Below are 21,478 nucleotides of genomic sequence, written 5' to 3'. Positions count from 1 at the left end.
TTCTTCATTTCCCCGAGTAGGTCAGTTTTCACAGTGGTGAGCACTCATCCCTCAAACAACAGTCAAAACAAATATTGCCACGGTGCCATTCTCCCGCCCAGAACCTTCCAAAACTTCACAAGGGCAATGATGAAACATCTCTCAAGTAATACTGGAAAAGCCAAACATTAACTCATCAGTTATTTCCAGCTCCACTAATAGCATTTGCTGTGCACTCATGACAATGTCTGCCCTCAATGCAATAGGGAAACTGTACTTCCACAGTACCTTAGTGGTTTGGATGAGTTTCCATACACTCAAAGAGAAGGCACAGCACCTCAGAACGCGGCGCGCCCCCAGCACTGAACTTCTTACAGTTCCCACTCCCTCTGCAGTGGTCCCCTGACAGCAAGGCGCTCCCTCAGCACTGACCCTCTCAACAGTGTGGCCCTCCTTCAGCACTGACTCCTTGACAGTGCAGCACTCCTTCAGTAACTAACCCTCCAATTTTGGACCCTGGCTCACTGGCACTGAATGGGTCAGCGGCAGTGCTTTCATAAAGGAGGGCTTTTTTTTGTGGAGGGAGAAAACAACCTGGCTTGGCTGTCATGAGAGCTAATTGGGGGTGGGGGTGCATCATACAAACGGTTTCTCTCCGACTTTCCCACAACTGCTGCTGTCAAAGGTCTCATTAACCCCATCCATTGAATTCATGGATGACATTCTAGATTGAGACTGAATCCTTGTTGGATACAGAAACTAATGCAATGTCCCTCACCACCTTGAAACCATCAGATTTGTACAAATATACACTGATTTCAAGGTCAGATAAGCAATACACCTTCAATAAACTGCAAGCAGAGTCAAAAACCTTTGCACCACACAAGGCAGTGGCTACACGGCACAGTCTCAGGAACCAGCTTGTGTTTATGTATATCACTGCTGGCTTTGTCTTGTAAAGGAATACACAAAAACAGCTTTGGCCTCCGGATCAATGGCACATTAAACTACTCAGGAAGACAGTAATGCTGACAAGAACAGAGTCCAACCCTTGCAGGGACTGAAATCATGCAGGATTTGACCACGGTAGTTGGAGGTTGGGGGGGGGGGGGGGGGTGGGGGTGTGGTTGAGAGAACAGCAAGAATCAGTGTGTCATTGTGGGGGCTACAAATCTGCAGACAGCTCCCTCTCCCAAGGACTTGCGTTCCTCATTCCTGTACCTTCCTAAAGTGCATGCGAATAGACCAGGATCGACCACCATGCATCAGTGTCAAATTCACCCCAGAAATTAAGCTGTAAACAAAAGAGTAGGGAGGGGGAAGACAATAATGAGGCAGTACAAGATTTGCTTATTGGAATTAACAGTCAAACCACATTCATCAATGGTAATGGCGAAAACAGAGGATACAGCTCAGAGTGTTAAGCCAACAGGACAACCCTGGCCAGACTGGTTATTTGGACTGACAGCCCAATCACCCACCTTTATCAGTCACTGATGCACAGTCCCACCACAGCCACTACAACTACAAGGGTAGGAGATACACGGGAGCACCACCCCCTGCAAGATGACCTCCAAGCCACTCACCATCTTGACTTGGAAATACATCGTCGCTGTGACAAAATCCTGCAATTCCCTCCCTAAGGGCATTGTAAGTCTACTTAAGGGCACATGAATACAGCGCACCACCACCTGCTCAAGGGGTAACCAGGGACGGTCAATAACTGTGGGCAAAGCCAGCAACACCCACATCCCACGGATAATGAAAACAACACAAACTTCCCAATAGAATGTCAACGAAGTCAATTCAAAATGAAGAAATCAGGCAGAGTTGAGAGTAAAGGTTGAAAGGAAACATATTTACATGTGAAGCAATTAACTTATTGCAACCATCTTGTCTTTACTCTAATTCAACAATTTTTAAATGAATGCCAGTATAGATACCCACTATCAAAATTCTGACAATACAAAACAAGGCATTTTGGAGACTCCTTGTTCTACCTACCACTGCTCTTACATGGATTTGGCTCTTAGCCGGATGTGTAAGTGTAACTGAGCTCAAACAGGTTTAACAAACGGAAAATGTCAGGTTACCAAAGGGCCTGGCACAGCAATGGGCTGCTGGCAGAAGGTGAAATACTATTTGTTCTGGGAAAGAAAGGACAGCATACAGGTGAACCCAGACGGCTCAGGGGGAAGCTGGTATCCAGTTCCAAGCAACAGAATCCCTCAAGCAGTAGGGCACAATCAGATTGTAGCAATTCAGCATTGGGAAAAGGCCGCAAAATGCTGCGGGAAATGTACAGATCCTCAGCAGTCGTTCAGTCTCAGCCCAAAGTGAATGCACAAGAAAGAGGGGTCAGTACTTAAGCCAAAAATGGATGGTCGGGGGGGATGGGGGGAGACTGCAGAAGGAAAGGCGAACTGTAATAGAAAACAGAAGAACGTGGGAGTGGTAGATAAGGAAAAGGTGGGTGCGCAGGACAGACAGGGTGTGGGGGAGGAGGGAAGGAGAGAAGTAAGAAAGAGGACATGTGGCAGAGTGGTAAGACAGAGAAAGACTGTGCGCGCGCATGCCAGGGCGTATGTGAGGGCAAGCGTATGTTGAGGGTAAGTATGAGAGTCTGTCTGTGTGCACACACACACAGGGGGGGGGGGGGTGCAGATTCATGGAGGCGGGAGGGTGCAGGAGCACGTGGGGGAAAGCAGCCGAACGGGTCAGGAAGTGAGCGTAGTGTACAGCGGAGGTGGGAGGGGCATGCGGGGGAGAAGGGCCAAGTGCGGGAGGTGCACACAGGGGGTGGGTGGGGGGTGCACACAGGGTGGAGCCGGTGGTGCACATGGGGTGGAGGCTGTGGTGAGCGCAGGCGCCCAGGGAAGTGTGCGTGTATGTGTCAGTCTGAGTGCACAGGATAGGTGGTGACCTTCACCCGCCTCCAAATGTCACCAAAACCTTATCCCATGGCTGTCAGCATGCACAGGAGCTTTTACAATGGCCTTCCACCAAGCCCTAGGCAAACTCAGATTTCCAATTCCCAAACGTGCCCCACACTAAACCAATCTGGAGAATCCAGTCCTGCAAGTGTGTTTAGTCTCTCTCACCCTACTGTAAATGAGTGGCCTCTTTTATAAATGAAAAGATTACATTAAAGAGCAGCATTGGATAACTGCTGTGGGTGTGGTGTGGTGTGGTGCTGCCAGTCCCTACTCCTTGTTTTGAAACGGTGAAGACGGAGTTTGAAAAGTTAACACTCTGCTGACTGCACTTATGCAACCATTAGCCAGCAGCAGCACACACATTGATCTGAAAAGTGACCGAAGCAGAAACCCAATTTTTTCAGATGCGAGGAAGCTTCACTTATACCCATGTAGCCAACTCACCCAAATACCTTTGCAATACAGTGGGTGTCTTGCCAGAGTCTATGTGGCAACAGGACAAAGGAGCAGCTGTGGGCCATTCAGCCTATCAAGTTTGCTCAAGTCAGACACCCCTCAATTAGCAATGACAAATTAAATACACTTCTCAGCAATGTGAAGTGGTGATGGATAAAGACAAACTTCAAATTATGTCACAGGATCTTTTACTGTTAATTGGAATAACTCTGAAGCTGCTGGCTGATACATCACTTTCTCCAACAGTGCAGCGCCCCAGAGTGCCGACCCCCCCAAGCAACGGTGCGGCACCCCCACTGTGCCGACCCTGATAGGCTCAGCACTGAGGGTGCTGGTACTGAGACAATGCAGGACTACACAGCACTGACCCACTGACAATGAGGTACTACCTCAGCACTGAACTTCCAAACAGGGAGATTCAAACAAGTTTTACCGATACCGTCACACTGCGAGTAGTTCCGAGCGAGCCTCGCAGCACCCGTCGCACTGCGAGGAGTTCTGGGTGAATCTTACAGTGTGTCTCACATTACAGAGTTCTGCATGATACTTAAGAGTGTCCCTCTCTGCTCTGGGTAGCACCAGAGGGCAATTCATTAGTTTTCAGGAAAATCAACATCATAGATGAAGATTTAGAACAGAGTTGAGGAAGAACTTCTCCACCCTGAGAGTGGTGGATATATGGAATGCTCTGTCCCAGAAGGCAGTGGAGGCCAACTCTCTGGATACTTTCAAGAAAGAGATGGATAGAGCTCTTAAAGATAGTGGAATCAAGGGTTATGGGGATAAGGCAGGAACAGGATACGGATTGTGGTTGATCAGCCATGATCATAAAGAATGATGGTGCTGGCTCGAAGGGTCGAATTGCCTACTCCTGCACCTACTGTCTATTAAGTGACACTTGTCGCCCACTGTGCCAAGGACAGGCAGATTTTCAGGAATAGGATATAAGTAGATGTTGTCTTATATCTTGAAAACATTTCACACACGTTAGGTGTGGTGTCGTTTAAACTCCGTTACCAGGAGCAAGGTGATGAGGTTATTCAGCCACCTTAAAATGTTGTTATTATAACATAACAAACATAAATTGGCATAACTAGGCCCTTGATATTGCCTCACTATTCAATAAGATCACACCTGATCTATTTGTTTTGAATTCCATAGTCCCTCAGGTAAAAATTCTCATTTCTCACCTCAAAAGGACAATCCCTCATTTTTAAACAGTGGCACTCAATCTGGACTCAAGTGACAAGGGGCAACATCCATTCCAGGCCAATCTTATCAAAACTATTCAGCATCTTACATCCTTCAATCATCTTGTCAATTCTGTAACTCAAGTAGAATACTTGGGGTGGCTGGAACACATGTTTTTCCCCTTCTAAGGCACACACCCGCCAGACAGAAATACCTAAAGGACTATTCTAAAGTTCTCTAAGTGCTCCATAATGGTATTCCCTCTTATTAGCACGTTGTTTAAAAAAGGGTGGATCTGGGATAGATCTTATAAAATGTTCTCTATCATCCACTGAAATACTGTACAGACTGACAATACCCCAAATGGCAGTCCTGTATATTGGTACAAACACTTATGGGTGTTAATTGTAGCATACTTCTGGGAATCCTCATCTAACCACAATTGCAAATACACAGGGCTTACATCCAGCTTCATCAAGGACAGCCCCCCTGCCAGCTTTACATATAAATCCTCTATGCAAGGGATTGGGTATTTATTCAGCTGCAAAAAGCAGTTTACCATTTGTTTAAAATCGTCACAAGGGTGCACTATCAGTACAAACAGTGCAACCCATACTGCAAACTGGATTGGTTTGATGGTTCCTTCGCTTTCCACCCTCCTGATTTCTGTCTCTACTCAGGGCTGCAAGACAAATGGCACTGGGTGGGCTTTGCAGAATTATGGAATTGCTTCTGGGTCAACATGCAAGGTGGCCTTTGCTCCTTTGATAGTCCACAGACCTTCCTGAAAAACTTCTGGGTACTTAATTAGGGTTCACTCAAGCCACCATTTTCTAATTAAAAAATGTTGAGCTAGTCTAGGTAAATCTTTACTATCCAATTTAACCCCATCAAATTTGGGACCAAGCCTTTTACTACAATCAGTGATAACTGATCCAATTGTTTCTCATAAGAGACTAGAACCAAAGTGGTACTCTTAAATCTGTAAAGGTGCCCCTGGTATAGGTTCTCGGTCTAGCCAAGGTCTTGCACAAAACTTAAGGGCTGGAGTCCAGAATGAATTTTGTTAAAGACTGGCTCTATGATCAGTAAATCAGTCGAACTAGGTGACCATTTAACCAGACGATTATTTCGTTTGGTTATGATTTGGAATATTGCTAAGCAATTTAACTGTTCCAAACCTGTGGACTTTCCAAGGTGTGCACTCTCCTGGATATTGGCCTATGAGTTTGCTTACTCAATTTAGGTCTAGTCGGACTCTTTTGCTGTCTGGAGTCTGCCAGCCTGGATCCTGAAGAAAATGTTAACTGTTTGGCTGAGGCTTGATTTTGTTTTGGGGTTTGTTATGGGCTGACCTACAGTCCCTCTGTTCAAGATATGCCCTGAGTGAAACTATGCAGTTGTTTTTACACAAGTGGCCTTCTCCAAGCTCAGTAAGCCTGGTGAGGGTATCCACTTCCATCAGAAAACCCTGCAACTCATATGTTCCACTTGCTGCATTTTTCAATGATAAAGCTAGCTGTAGTGCTGTTTGAAGTCCAGTTGGGCTTCAGCTAGTAGGCGCTTTTGCATGGTTACATAATTAATCCTACATATCAAACAATGTCAAATCTCATTAAGGGTTAAACTAAAGTCATGTGCCTCTGGCAGTCGGTTTAACCTCAAAATTCCTGATAAGGATTCCCTGGTTCTTCTACTGCCAAGTAAAACCGATAGCATCTCAGAATTAGAGGCAGCTTAGGGTTGCGTCATTCCTTAACTAAATCTGCCAACTTCTAAAAGGTTTTAATATCTGATGCCTTGGGAAGTTAGGCTGCAAGTTCACAAGCTGTCAGGAGAATTACTTGTTGCTTCTCATCTACCCGGGAAAAAAATATCACATTCCTTCCACATACTGGGCTTAGTCTGCAACGGCAGGATCAAACGAGTCAAGCTTCCCAAATAATGGCATGATGCCAGAAATGCTTACCCCCAACCCAAAGACGACTGTTGACTTGTTCAGCAGCATGCTTTTCTCTCGTTGCTACTGAAATGTTTCCACAGAGGCTAGTATCCAATCACTAAGTCACCCTTTTGTTTCTCAGAGTGAACAGAAGCCTTGACACTCCTGTCTATATCTGTCAGCCACGGCAACCTGACTGGGGACATTAATATGGTCCAGAGAATTCATTCTGTGAGGTCCACTTGGCTAACATCGTTACAATCTCTACAGTTTGTATCTTGCATCTCCTTAAATTCATTTGCACTATTCACCTCAACTCCTCCTTATTGCAGTGATTTCCACATTCTCACCAATCTGGGTGAATAAGTTCCTCCTAAATTCTTCATTAGGTGCTGTAGTGACTGTCTTATATCTGCAGTCCTTGGTTTTCATCTCTCTTGCACCTTTTCTATATCCACCTTACTGTAACACCTTAATGATTTTAAAACCTCTAAGGTCACTTTTTGGACAATCCCTTTACTCTGTTCTGGTCGAATTCCTGCAAGAAAATTTCTTACTGATTTTGGAAATATGGAACGTGCAACTGAACACTTAGCCCACTTCTGTCAATTCAGGGCACCCTTCAATCGAAATGACACATCTTACTCCTCCCAAAATGGAAATTCAAAAATAGCTGTGTATTTAATTGAAGTTGTTTAATGTGGATGCTGTTTCTAAATCCATCATTTTAATCAAACTGTGTTTACAAACTCAGTGCAACAATCTCCCTGCTAATCAGTTGATAACTATGTCCCAGAATGAGGGACAACTTTTTCATGCAGAAGGTGGTGCATGTGTGGAATGAGCTGCCAGAGGAAGTGGTGGAGGCCGATACAATTACAACATTTAAAAGGCATCAGGAGGGGTAGACGAATAAGTAGGGTTTAGAGGCATATAGGCCAACTGCTGGCAAATAGGACTAAGTCATACTGGGATGTCTGGTCAACACAGACAAGTTGGACCAAAGGGTCTACTTCCATACTCTCAGACTCTACATACAGGTAAGGGGGATTTTAGAAGGGGATTAGAGTTTTAATCAGTAGGGTTATATGCCTATGATTCATTATCATTTACCTAGAGTCTTTAATTTTTGTCACAACTCTAGCAACAGTAGGGTTTGACTTTCAGCTTGACTTTCCAGTGAGTCATGACACTTGAACAAAGAGACCAGAACAGCATGCAGTATTCGAGGGGCGGTCACACCAATGCCCTGTAAAAATGAAGCATAACCTCCTTACTTTTATGTTCAATCTCTGGTACCACCACTCTGCCTATGAGCAGGTACCAGCTTGGAGGATTGTTGATAACATTTGTCAAAGAGTTACTGTAAGCACACAAATTAACTTCAAAACTGTTGAAATGAAAGAGGAATATCAATTTTTTTTTTAAATGGAGAGTTTCAGCAGGATTTTGCCAGCCTGCCCAGAAAGAGTGGAGGGAGCAAAGTACATCACACTAAAAGGTGAAATTCTTGAACGAAGGAACACTTCAAAGGGATACTAAGAAATATAGAGGATCACACTGATTCATAGTATTAGTTCCTCTCAAGAACACTCCTGATTCCAATCACTCAATTAGATCTCCCCATACACACTGCTTCAGTGAGAAAAGGCTGAACTCCCCAAAACAAATAGGTTCTTTCTAACCTCCAAACTTGTGCAGTTCCTATGACCTTCTACAACTTCACAACAGTGCAAGAGAACATTTTGTGATACATTTAAGGGGTGTAGAAACTCTGCAGGCCTGCCATTTCCTCCAGAGAGAAAACAGAGTTAAGGTGTCCAGTTCAGTGTCCTTCGTCAGAACTAGTTTAGACCATCAGTATCTGCAGTTACAGAGTTAGAGAGTCATATAGCTTAGAAACAGATCCTACTGTCTAACTCTTCCATGACAGACAGACATCCCAATCTAATCCAGTCCCACTTGCCAGCACTTGGCCCATATCCTTCTAAAGCCTTCCTATTCATATGCCCATCCAGATACCTTTTAAATGTTATAACATACCTGCCTCCACCACTTCCTCAGGCAGCTAGTTCCATACGTGCACCACCTTCTGCGCAAAACCCAGGCACTCCAGGGAAAGAAGGCCCTAGCCTACTCAGGCTCTCCCTCCAATCCTGGCAACATTATTTTAAATCTTTTCTGCACCCTCTCAAGTTTAACAAGATCTTTGCTATAGCAGGGTGACGAGAATTGTATACAGTCTTCTGAAAGTAACCTAACAAATGTCCTACGCAGCTGCAACATGACATCCCAACTCAGATACTCAATGCACTGACCAATGAAAACAAGTGTGCCAAGTCTGTTTTATTTTAGTAGATAAAGTCTTGTTAAGCAAAGGGGTGGAAAATTATTTGGGGTAGTCAGAAATTTGGATACGAGGTTATAATCAGATCAGCCATACTCTCAACAATTTGTGGGGCAGGCCTGAGGGGCTGAATGGCCTACCCCTGCTCCTAATTCATACATTTGTAGACAGTTTCATAAGTAGTGCAACTGCTGCAAATATCCTGATTATTATTTGGTCCTTTGTTTTGTCTCTGTGTAAGCTTATAAATAAATCAGACTAGCTGTTTTAGCCTCAACTACTTATGAAGACAGTGAAGAACCTGCTGCCTCAGGAATGGATAATGATCTGCATGAGGAAATCCAGAGGATCTTGTGGAAAAGGAAAATCCCATACACTACACACATTAAGTGAAAATGATCAGAGAGAGAGATGTAAATCTGGATATGTAAGTTTGATTGTTTTGCATTGAACAAGAATAAAGTCCATCGGGAGAGATAATGGGAACTGCAGATGCTGGAGAATCCAAGATAACAAAGTGCGGAGCTGGATGAACACAGCAGGCCAAGCAGCATCTCAGGAGCACAAAAGGTGATGTTTCGGGCCTCGACCCTTCAGAGAGGGGGATGGGGAGAGGGTTCTGAAATAAGTAGAGAGCAAGGGGGAGGCGGACCGAAGATAGAGGAAATGATAGGTGGAGAGGAGATTATGGGTGGGGAAATAGGGAGGGGATAGGTCAGTCCAGGGAGAACAGACAGGTCAAGGAGGCGGGATGAGGTTAGTAGGTGGGAAATGGAGGTGCGGCTTGAGGTGGGAGGAGGGGTTAGGTGAGTGGAAGAACAGGTTAGGGAGGCTGGGATGAGCTGAGCTGGTTTTGGGATGCAGTGGGGGGGAGGGGACGAACTGGGCTGGTTTTGGGATGCAGTGGGGGAAGGGGAGATTTTGAAGCTTGTGAAGTCCACATTGATACCATTGGGCTGCAGGGTTCCCAAGCGGAATATGAGTTGCTGTTCCTGCAACCTTCAGGTGGCATCATTGTGGCACTGCAGGAGGCCCAGGATGGACATGTCATCTAAAGAATGGGAGGGGGAGTTAAAATGGTTCGCAACTGGAGGTGCAGTTGTTTATTGCGAACCGAGCGGAGGTGTTCTGCAAAGCGGTCCCCAAGCCTCCGCTTGGTTTCCCCAATGTAGAGAGGCGCACAATGGGTACAGTGGATACAGTATACCACATTGGCAGATGTGGTGAACATCTGCTTGATATGGAAAGTCATCTTGGGGCCTGGGATGGGGGTGAGGGAGGAGGTATGGGGGCAAGTGTAGCACTTCCTGCAGTTGCAGGGGAAGGTGCCGGGTATGGTGGGGTTGGAGGGGAGTGTGGAGCGGACAAGGGAGTCCCGGAGAGATTGGTCTCTCTGGAAGGCAGACAAGTCACGAGATAGCGAGGTGAGGAACAGGGAGCGGGCGCAGCTGAACACGTGGCTACGCAGCTGGTGTAGGAGGGAGGGCTTCAGATATGTTGATAATTGGGATGCCTTCTGGGGAAGGTGGGACCTGTACAAGAAGGACGGGTTGCATCTGAACTGGAAGGGGACCAATGTCCTGGGTGGAAGGTTTGCTCGAGTAGTTCGAGAGGGTTTAAACTAGTATGGCAGGGGGGTGGGAACCTGAGCTGTATACCAGAGGTGAGCGTTGATGCAGGTGAGGCAGTAGCAAGAGGTAGACCAGCTAGTGGGAAGGATTTTCCTGGGAAGGAACCAAGGGATCGGTTAAAGTGTGTTTGCTTTAATGCAAGGAGTATCAGGAATAAAAGTGATGAACTTAGAGCATGGATCAGTACCTGGTGCTATGATGTTGTGGCCATAACAGAGACATGGGTTTCTCATGGGCAGGAATGGTTGCTGGATGTTCCAGGGTTTAGAACATTTAAAAAGAATAGGGAGGGGGGAAAAAGAGGAGGGGGTGTAGCACTACTAATCAGAGAGAGTATCACAGCTACAGAAGCTTCCATTGTCGAGGAAGATCTGCCTACTGAGTCAGTATGGGTGGAAATTAGGAACAGCAAGGGAGTAGTCACCTCGTTAGGGGTTTACTACAGGCCCCCCAATAGCAGCAGGGAGATTGTAGAAAGCATAGGTCGACAGATTTTGGAAAAGTGTGGACGCAGTAGGGTTGTTGTAATGGGTGACTTTAACTTTCCTAATATTGATTGGAACCTCCTTCGAGCAGAAGATTTGAATGGAGCTGTTTTTGTAAGGTGTGTTCAGGAGGGTTTCCTAACGCAGTACGTTGACAGGCCGACGAGGGGAGAGGCCATTCTAGACTTGGTGCTCGGAAACGAGCCGGGGCAGGTATCAGATCTTGTGGTGGGAGAGCATTTTGGTGATAGTGACCATAACACTCTCTCATTCTACATAGCTATGGAGAAGGAGAGGATTAGGCAGAATGGGAGGATATTTAATTGGGGAAGAGGAAACTATGATGCGATTAGACACGAGTTAGGAAGCATGGACTGGGAGCAGTTGTTCCATGGTAAGGGAACTATAGACATGTGGAGATGGTTTAAGGAACAGTTGTTGGGAGTGATGAGTAAATATGTCCCTCTGAGACAGGCAAGAAGGGGTAAGATAAAGGAACCTTGGATGACGAGAGCGGTGGAGCTTCTAGTGAAAAGGAAGAAGGTAGCTTACATAAGGTGGAGGAAGCTAGGGTCAAGTTCAGCTAGAGAGGATTACATGCAGGCAAGGAAGGAGCTCAAAAATGGTCTGAGGAGAGCCAGGAGGGGGCACGAGAAAGGCTTGGCAGAAGGAATCCGGGAAAACACAAAGGCATTTTACACTTACGTGAGGAATAAGAGAATGGTCAAAGAAAGAGTAGGGCCGATCAGGGATAGCATAGGGAACTTGTGTGTGGAGCCTGAGGAGGTAGGGGAAGCCCTAAATGAGTTTTTTGCTTCTGTCTTTACGAAAGAATCGAACTGTGTAGTGAATGAAACCTTTGAAGAGCAGGTGTGCATGCTGGAATGGATAGAGATAGAGGAAGCTGATGTACTGAAAATTTTGTCAAACATTAAGATTGACAAGTCGCCAGGCCCGGATCAGATTTGTCCTCGGCTGCTTTGGGAAGCGAGAAATGCAATTGCTTCGCCACTTGCGAAGATCTTTGCATCCTCGCTCTCCACTGGAGGCGTACCTGAGGACTGGAGAGAGGCAAATGTAATTCCTCTCTTCAAGAAAGGAAATAGGGAAATCCCCGGCAATTATAGACCGGTAAGTCTCACGTCTGTCGTCTGCAAGGTGTTAGAAAGGATTCTGAGGGATAAGATTTATGACCATCTGGAAGAGCATGGCTTGATCAAATACAGTCAACACGGCTTTGTGAGGGGTAGGTCATGCCTTACAAACCTTATCGAGTTTTTTGAGGATGTGACTAGTAAGGTTGATGAGGGTCGAGCTGTGGATGTGGTGTATATGGACTTCAGTAAGGCATTTGATAAGGTTCCCCATGGAAGGCTCATTCAGAAGGTCAGGAGGAATGGGATACAGGGGAACTTAGCTGCTTGGATACAGAATTGGCTGGCCAACAGAAGACAGCGTGTGGTAGTAGAAGGAAAATATTCTGCCTGGAAGTCAGTGGTGAGTGGGGTTCCACAGGGCTCTGTCCTTGGGCCTCTACTGTTTGTAATTTTTATTAATGACTTGGACGAGGGAATTGAAGGATGGGTCAGCAAGTTTGCAGACGACACAAAGGTCGGAGGTGTCGTTGACAGTGTAGAGGGCTGTTGTAGGCTGCAGCGGGACATTGACAGGATGCAGAGATGGGCTGAGAGGTGGCAGATGGAGTTCAACCTGGATAAATGCGAGGTGATGCATTTTGGAAGGTCGAATTTGAAAGCTGAGTACAGGATTAAGGATAGGATTCTTGGCAGCGTGGAGGAACAGAGGGATCTTGGTGTGCAGATACATAGATCCCTTAAAATGGCCACCCAAGTGGACAGGGTTGTTAAGAAAGCATATGGTGTTTTGGCTTTCATTAACAGGGGGATTGAGTTTAAGAGTCGTGAGATCTTGTTGCAGCTCTATAAAACTTTGGTTAGACCGCACTTGGAATACTGCGTCCAGTTCTGGGCGCCCTATTATAGGAAAGATGTGGATGCTTTGGAGAGGGTTCAGAGGAGGTTTACCAGGATGCTGCCTGGACTGGAGGGCTTATCTTATGAAGAGAGGTTGACTGAGCTCGGTCTCTTTTCATTGGAGAAAAGGAGGAGGAGAGGGGACCTAATTGAGGTATACAAGATAATGAGAGGCATAGATAGAGTCGATAGCCAGAGACTATTTCCCAGGGCAGAAATGGCTAGCACGAGGGGTCATAGTTTTAAGCTGGTTGGTGGAAAGTATAGAGGGGATGTCAGAGGCAGGTTCTTTACGCAGAGAGTTGTGAGAGCATGGAATGTGTTGCCAGCAGCAGTTGTGGAAGCAAGGTCATTGGGGTCATTTAAGAGACTGCTGGACATGCATATGGTCACAGAAATTTGAGGGTGCATCCATGAGGATCAATGGTCGGCACAACATTGTGGGCTGAAGGGCCTGTTCTGTGCTGTACTGTTCTATGTTCTATGTTCTATGTTCTAAGTCCATCGGAGTTTGTCCAAATTGCTGTTCAGTGTAATCAACTTCAGGCAAGGCGGCAGGGGTAAGTATGGGAAACATAGAGTGATTTATAGTTCTGGATGTAAGTTTGCTCGCTGAGCTGGAAGGTTCGTTTTCAGACGTTTCATCACCATTCTAGGTAACATCATCAGTGAGCCTCCGATTAACCGCTGGTGTCATGTCCCGCTTTCTATTTATCTGTTTAGGTTTCCTTGGTCCCATCACCAACCCAAGGAAACCTAAACAGATAAACAGAAAGCGGGACATGACACCAGCGGTTAATCGGAGGCTCACTGATGATGTTACCTAGAATGGTGATGAAACGTCTGAAAACGAACCTTCCAGCTCAGCGAGCAAACTTACATCCTGAACCTCAACCTGAGCTACAAATCTTCTCAAAACTCGCTGATTTATAGTCTATTCTGAATTGTAGGTTTCAATGAATAAGGCAGGAAATCTTAGTTTATCTCAGTTCTATGTCACCATGTAATCTTCACACTGAGAACCAAACCAACATTTACTGATGCAAAATGGTTATGTAAAGTTTGAACAGCATTGTATCAGATTACTAAAAAGGTCGTTGCCCAATGGTTGACGAATCCACTCTAAACACAGAGTAATTAACAACAAACTATTTTTTCTAATACTGAACAGCCAATCGCACCACATCAGACCCAAGGACTGATTCAACTGGGAAGCTCGACAAAGTGTTGCAACTCTCCTACCTTGCTCTTGCTGTAATCAATATTCCAAATTAGATGATTAACAATTGTATTATCCATAGTTACAATTCTCCCAAGTATCAAGGGCCAGGTCTGCCTAATGAAGATCCAATCTGAAGCAAGTCTACAAGCTCACAGGATATGTTCTCAAATTCTCACAGATAATGGCTCCTTCATTAAAACCCAGTGTGCACCAACACTATGCAGAAAGCATCTCTCTCAAAAAGAATCCCTCTTGCCTATCAAGACTCAGAACATTAACTCAGCAGCTTCAGCCTGGCCAACAAACACACTGGAGTAGAAGCAGCCTGCTCGGCCTCTAACAAGAAGCACTGAAACAGCAGTGAGTGCCCCTAATGCAACACCTGTGGAACACTGTCGTATATCAAAGGCAGTTGGACAAAATGGAATCCTCTCCCACTGCCATTGACCCTACAAGACATCGGGGCCTGACACATTTACAGATCTGCTTTCATTCTTTCCAAACTGTATGCAAATCAGAAAACTGACAAGCAGCTAATGTTGACAGTGGGGGATTAGTGATCGTAATGTCAACGAACATCAAGGAGTGACAGATTTTCTCTTGTGACATTATAGTCATCTCCAATAAATGCCAAGCAATCTCCATCAAGAACAAATCCAGCCAATACCAACACCAAATATCCTATCAACATCTTTAGGGTTACTGTGGACCAGTATTGACAGCATATCAATACTGTGACTACAAAAGCAAGTGACAAGCTGGGAATTCTACTGCGATTACCAACTTCCAAGCTGTCCAGAGCCTGTCCATCATTTAACAAAGTCAAACCAGGAATGCAACGGAATATTATCGAAGTGGCACAGCTGGAGTGTGCTGAGCCCATAACCCAGAGGTCAATGGGTCAGAACCATCCTCTCTGAATAAGAGTGCAGCTCCAATTACACCAAAGAAGCTCAACCCATTCAGGACAAAGCAGCCCACTTGATTGATATCCATCCACCAAAATCCTGAAAATCCTCCCGAACAGCACTGTGTATAGACTTACACTACATGGACTACAGCAGCACAAGGAGGCAACTCAACTTCATGTTCTCAAGGACAACGAGGAATGGATAATAAATGCTGGCCCAGTGAGCACTGGCCACATTCCATGAAGTAAACTGTCAAATTAAACTAACAAGGTATAGAGCTGGATGAACACAGCAGGCCAAGCAGCAAAGGAGCAGGAAAGCTGACGTTTCTGGTCAAGACTCTTCTTCAGAAATGGGGGAGGGGAAGGGGATTCTGAAATAAATAGGGAGAGAGGGGGAAGTGGATAGAAGATAGATGAAGGAGAATATAGGTGGAGGGGAGACAGACAGGTCAAACAGGCAGGTTGGAGCCAAGGAGTGGGAGGGGGAGTTGAAATGAAACATCCTTACGCCCAACCACCCCCCGGTACTTTGCCCTGCAACCACAGCAAGTGCTACACCTGCCCCTACACTAACCCTCTCACCCCCATCCCAGGCCCTAAGAAGAACTTCCACATCTGCTGTTCCAGAAGTGGCTTCCTCTACATCGGGGAAACCAAGCGGAGGCTGGGGGATCGCTTTGTGGAACACCTATGCTCAGTTCACAACAAACAACTGCATCTCACATTTGCGAACCATTTCAACTCCCCCTCCTACTCCCCAGATGACATGTCCATTCTGGGCCTCCTGCAGTGCCACAATGATGCTACCTGAAGGCGGCAGAAACAGCAACTCATATTCCGCTTGGGAACCCTGCAGCCCAATGGTATCAATGTGGACTTCACCAGCTTCAAAATCTCCCCTCCCCTGACTGCATCCCAAAACCAGCCCAGCTCGTTCCCACCTCCCTAACCATTCCTCCCACTAGCCTCATCCCGCCTCCTTGACCTGTCCGTCCTCCCTGGACCAGCCTATCCCATCCCTAACTCCCCACCTACATTCACCTTTACTGGCTCCATCCTGGCCCCTTTGACCTGTCTGTCTCCTCTCTACCTATCTTCTGCTTTATCCATCTTCTATCCGCCTCTCCCTCTCTCCCAATTTATTTCAAAATCCCCTTCCCCTCCCCCATTTCTGAAGGGTCTCGACCCGAAGCATCAGCTTTCCCGCTCCTCTGATGCTGCTTGGCTTGCTGTGTTCATCCAGCTCTATACCTTGTCATCTCAGACTCTCCAGCATCGGCAGCTCCTACTATCCCTGTCAAATTAAAATACTGTTTTTTTTAAAAACACAAGGAAATGGCGAGACCTGAGCTACCAGCATGTAACAGTTAAAGACCAGGTAACTATTTCTGCTAATCTTCAGAAAGCACTGTTGTTTCCACTGTTTGAGTTTCATCAATTTTAATCTCAGCTGCAAAAGTGTTTGAGGTTGAACTCACATTCGCTCAGTAAAGGTGATCACAAACGATGAAACAACGGTGCTATCCATTCTTTGACATTAACCATATGTGGAGATGGTGCAAAATATTCCATATTACAAGACGAAAAATCAAATAAATAATTGGCACACACAGAAGTTGGAAACAGCAATTATAGTAGTTCAGAGAAAATGGAGATTGAATACTGTAAGGAGATTATAAATGTATAACATTAGTTAGCAGGAGGACTGAAAAGAGTGCACACATGCCCTGGGCTCCAACCTTCTGCCAATATGTTCATTCACATTTTCTCCCAGACCAGGGTTCATACTATCAAAATACCTCAAAGTGATCCTGAGACACAGGATAACAGTCCCAAGCCCTTTCAACTGAGGAGTACTGAACGTACAGGCTCTACCTACAAACAGACCAGCTGGACTCCCATGTCACAGGGGCCATATTTGAGAACCTCTAAGATTTTATACTTTCCCAACTTCATGTACTATGACTAATCTTGGGGAAGAATCTTTCATTGACTAATTGGTTTGTCTACCAAACAGGCTTCTTACAGAGATGTGAAAGCAGTTAATATTGATTTGACCACACTAAGACAGAAATCTTTCAGAACCCAGAACATTGAGCAACCTGAGATAGGATGTGTGGTGAGTACTTGGGAGGGAGAGGTGACTTTGATGCTATTTCACAAAACTCACCTTGCTTCCAATCAGGCTTTATTTGGGACTAACTGATAAAAGATGGATTGTCGAGATTATTCAACAGTAATTATGTAGTATCACATTACTCCTTTTCGTTTTACACTCACTATTGTCCCTACATACTTTAACAGCATTCTGAAAGGTAGGCAAGTTCAGTTTCTCCTTTACTCAGTCTCACAGAGAAACTGATTCAGTTCAGGGCGTGTACAATAAACGAGGTATGACTAGATACGGAAATGTCATAATCACTAGTGTATTTTGAGACTGTAAACTACAGCATTGAGAAAATAAAAACAAGGATCTGGAAACACATCCTCTTCGGAGAGAGCTTTATCCTAAACTAGCTAGAAAATCATGACCTCATTTTGTAATATGTTGTATGATTTTAGGAACCACACATGGTTTGGGGCTTCAAACAAGCCTCTCCATGAGGCACACTACTTGGGAATCTATCCAGACCTTGGATCAAATAAGCAATTAACACTAAACAAAAACCTGTAGATGCTGTAAATCAGGAACAAAAATGGAAGTTGCTGCAAAACCTCAGCAGGTATGGCAGCATCTGTGAAGAAAAATCAGAGTTAACATTTCATTCCTGTTCTGAGGAAGGGTCACTGGACCAGAAATGTTAACTCTGGTTTTTCTTCACAGATGCTGACAGACCCACTGAACCTTTCCAGCGACTTCTGCTTTTATTAGTGAGCAACGAACACTGCATGTTCCACCCCATTGCGGGAGACAGTGCTGGGTCTGCCAAATATGGTTGCCCACATCAGTGCCCATTTTGGGCTCATCCTTTTGTTTCATCTCTGCCCACCCAAAGGCACCACTCCCACCAGTCAAATACTGAGCAATGGACAGGACTCAATCCCAAGTCACAAAGCTGCCCATTCAAATACCACGCCACAGACCAGAGAACAATTTTTTGGGCTTGGTAAACATATCTTCATAAGTGTTGCCATTCACACTGGACAGAAAACCAAGGTCCTGAATGCCCTCTTAGGTGGATGGAGAAGATTCATGTGGAGGACAAGCTGCAGGAGTTCGCCCCATTGACATCAGATGAAAACCTAACCCTTAACCAACACTTAAATGAAGACAACCTGGTGATTTTTGCCATTTGTGGGGCTTGTTTTGATTTATCATCATCACATGTACCGAGACACACTGAAAAGGATTGTTTTGCGTGCTTCGGTGTTTCGGGCCTAGACCCTTCATCAGAGAGAGCTCTCTCTGATGAAGGGTCTCAGACCGAAATGTCAGCTTTTGCGCTCCCGAGATGCTGCTTGGCCTGCTGTGTTCGTCCAGCTTCACACTTCGTTATCTGCGAGGGGTCTGTGATTATGTTGGCTGCTTTCATGAGGAAAGAGGCATGTAGATAGAATCAATGAAAGGAAGGCTGGTTTTGGTAACAGACTGGGCTGAGTTCACAACTGTCTGCAACACTATGCTCACATTAGCTGTCCCCTATGTCCCAGTTCTGTGTAAAGTAAATGACTATATGAATAGCCACACTTTATGCAGTGGCCTGAACTGTGAGCTACCCCTAGGCAGACCAACACGGTGAGCAATGGTGCTGAAGAGAGATTCTATCCACAACTGCTATCTTACACATACAGTCCTTCGACAGAATCCAGGAGCATCACCCCATGTCCTCAATAGGATTCTCACTCTCCCTCTGAGCAGTCCTGTACAGGTTGTTTCGGCAGTGCCTGGCAATCAAGTCTGTCACGAGTGGGGCCGTAAGCTACCTGACAGTTCTATCGCCAACACAGTGCAAGGTAACAATCTCAGCCCGCCATCAAACTCTGGAATACTACACAGAATAGCCATTTGGTGGACCACCTCCTGCCAAGAATATTGAGGGATGGATACGGAGCAGAAACACTCCAATGTAAGGATACAATTATCTGCCTCCATAATGCGTGGGACTGAGAGGCTGTATGAATACACATCCCCTTTAAGAATGAAAACAGGTCCTGACAAAGTAGCATTATAACCGAGCTGCGAACTCAGCGGATGAGTGGGCTTTGTTGCGGGGTTGCCTTGGAAACCCCCAACAGTTTACAGCATTAACAACTGCTGCAGACAGCAGCTAACTCCTTCATGTCTCCACCTGTCTTCAATGCAGGCAGAGCAATTACCAGGAGACAGATGAAAGGCCAAGCAGGCTTATGATTATGACAGGTTCCACAAACTAATCCTTCATTTTTGACGTAGGCAAAAAAACAGAAAAACCCCAAAAGATGAAATGAGGAGCAAGGAAAGAGTTTCAAAATGCATGGCAGCATCAAGGAGCATTTCAATATCTCAACTGACTGAGACACAATTCACTGACAGTCAGCTTGGAGCGGGGGTGGAAGGAAGGGAACAGTTAAAGGACCCTATTTCAGTCCCTATAGAATCATCAGGGCAAACAGAAACGGAAGCCAGTTAACTAGACAGGGTGAAGCTGCTAGCAGCCAGCACACTCAACACAGAGATAGAATTTTTTGGAGAAACACAGCAGGCCTAGCAGCATCTGTAAGGAGAAAACAGAACTACCATTTTAAGTCCAGTGACTGTTCAACAGAACTGACAACTACTCACAGCACACCAACTACGTAATTCAGTATACATAACCATTGTGTACAGAGCAGGGGAGAAATTGTACACTGCAGTCCTGTCGTTCAAGAACAGTGTAGTGGGTCGTGTAGGAGCCCAGGGATCATCCTCCCAGAAATCAAGGCACATACAGGGCCAGTGGGGGTCAGTCTTTCAAAAATGGGAAAATGGCCACCTGTGCTGGGTGGCTGTATAAAAGACAACTGGCTTCATACATGTGATCTCGATTTGACCGAAAGCAGCCTCTGAAGAGGTATGATAAACTGCTCAGTGTGAAAGCATTTACCACTGGCTCAGGGACAGCCTCAACCATCCCTGGCCACAACTCAAAAAATACTCTTTATTGCTACATTTGTGGTCTATCCGAAACTTCCCTTGAATTGAGGGTCTTGCTTGGCCATTTCGGAAAACAGTTTAGAGCTAACCACGTTGCTGTGGGTCTGGAGTCACATATAGGCCAGACTACATAAGGATGGTAGATTTCATTCCCTACAGGAGCATCAGCGAACCCAGGTGTGTTTTTGTGACAATTGATGATTTTCATGCATGGTGCCATGACTCAAGCTAGCTTTTCATTCCAAATTTTTTCGAATGGAACTCATGTCCAACCAGCTGCTGTGTCTCCAGAGCATTTGCCTGGTCCTCTGACAGCTAGCTTGGCTTGGAGGTGAAAGGTGACAGTCCCACTGTGCCATTGTTTCTTTCGTAAAAATTGTCACAACACAGGGGCTGTCAGAAAGATAAGGAGCAAGAAGGTGGCGAAATAAAGAGGTAGTCAGGAAAGTTTATAGCCAAAGGAACTTGCCAGCAGGAATGAGACAAGGTGCGCTAGAGCTCAGTAGGGAGAAACTTGGGCAAAGGTTTTGAGAGGGTGGGATTGCAGAGGGTTTGAGAAAAGCCAGTAATGTTCCAGCAAAAGGCATCCTGACAATTGGCTGCAAATGTTTTAGAGGCTGAGATTTTCAGGCTGAACACAACCAAACACAGGAAATATTCAGCATTATTACAATTGAAAAGGTTCATACTGAACCTTAACAATTTCCTTTGGCCTGTCCCAGCAACAGTGACACCATCTAGATGCAGGCACCGTCCAAGAGCCATTGCGTGCAGGGCTCTGCCATCGTTCAGCCTTGACAGAATGACACAGGGGCTCTGTAAACCAGTGTCAGCGTTCCCACTCTGTACAGAGCAATGTTTGCTAACTCTGTATTACAGTCACTCAGAAAGACACCACATGGGTTTTGGTGCAAAAAGACAATGAGACGAAACTTTCCATCTTACATACGTCAGAACAATGTGCAAGAATACCACATCTGGGCTACTGCACAACAGGACAGTGCTAACTGGTTGGCAAATGGACTCTGGTAACGGCACTGCTAAGGAGAATGCGCCATTATGGCTAAGCGAATGTGGGGTAGCCAACTTGGTGCATCAGTTTCTGATGTTGTGGGCTGGCACTTCACACACCACTAAAAGTAAACAGTATTGTGGGAGGCCATCAGGGAACCAGGGAGGGAGAGGGTGTCAGGGAGTGAGGGTATCAGGGGTGCGGAGAATGGGGGAGGGGAAGAGGGAGCTGGGGATTGAGGGGGCAAGGTGCGCAAG

The 21,478-nt window shown here is 45.7% G+C and overlaps 1 protein-coding gene across 9 annotated transcripts in view; it reads right to left on the bottom strand.

The window, feature by feature from the left end:
- mark2b (MAP/microtubule affinity-regulating kinase 2b) overlaps positions 1-21,478 on the bottom strand; it is a 147,377-nt gene that overhangs the window by 53,612 nt on the left and 72,287 nt on the right. The gene's annotated exons all lie outside the window — the stretch shown is intronic.

Source organism: Stegostoma tigrinum, chromosome 42, assembly GCF_030684315.1.
Source record: "Stegostoma tigrinum isolate sSteTig4 chromosome 42, sSteTig4.hap1, whole genome shotgun sequence".
Lineage (NCBI taxonomy): Eukaryota > Metazoa > Chordata > Chondrichthyes > Orectolobiformes > Stegostomatidae > Stegostoma > Stegostoma tigrinum.
This window is presented reverse-complemented; position numbering and strand designations above follow the sequence as displayed.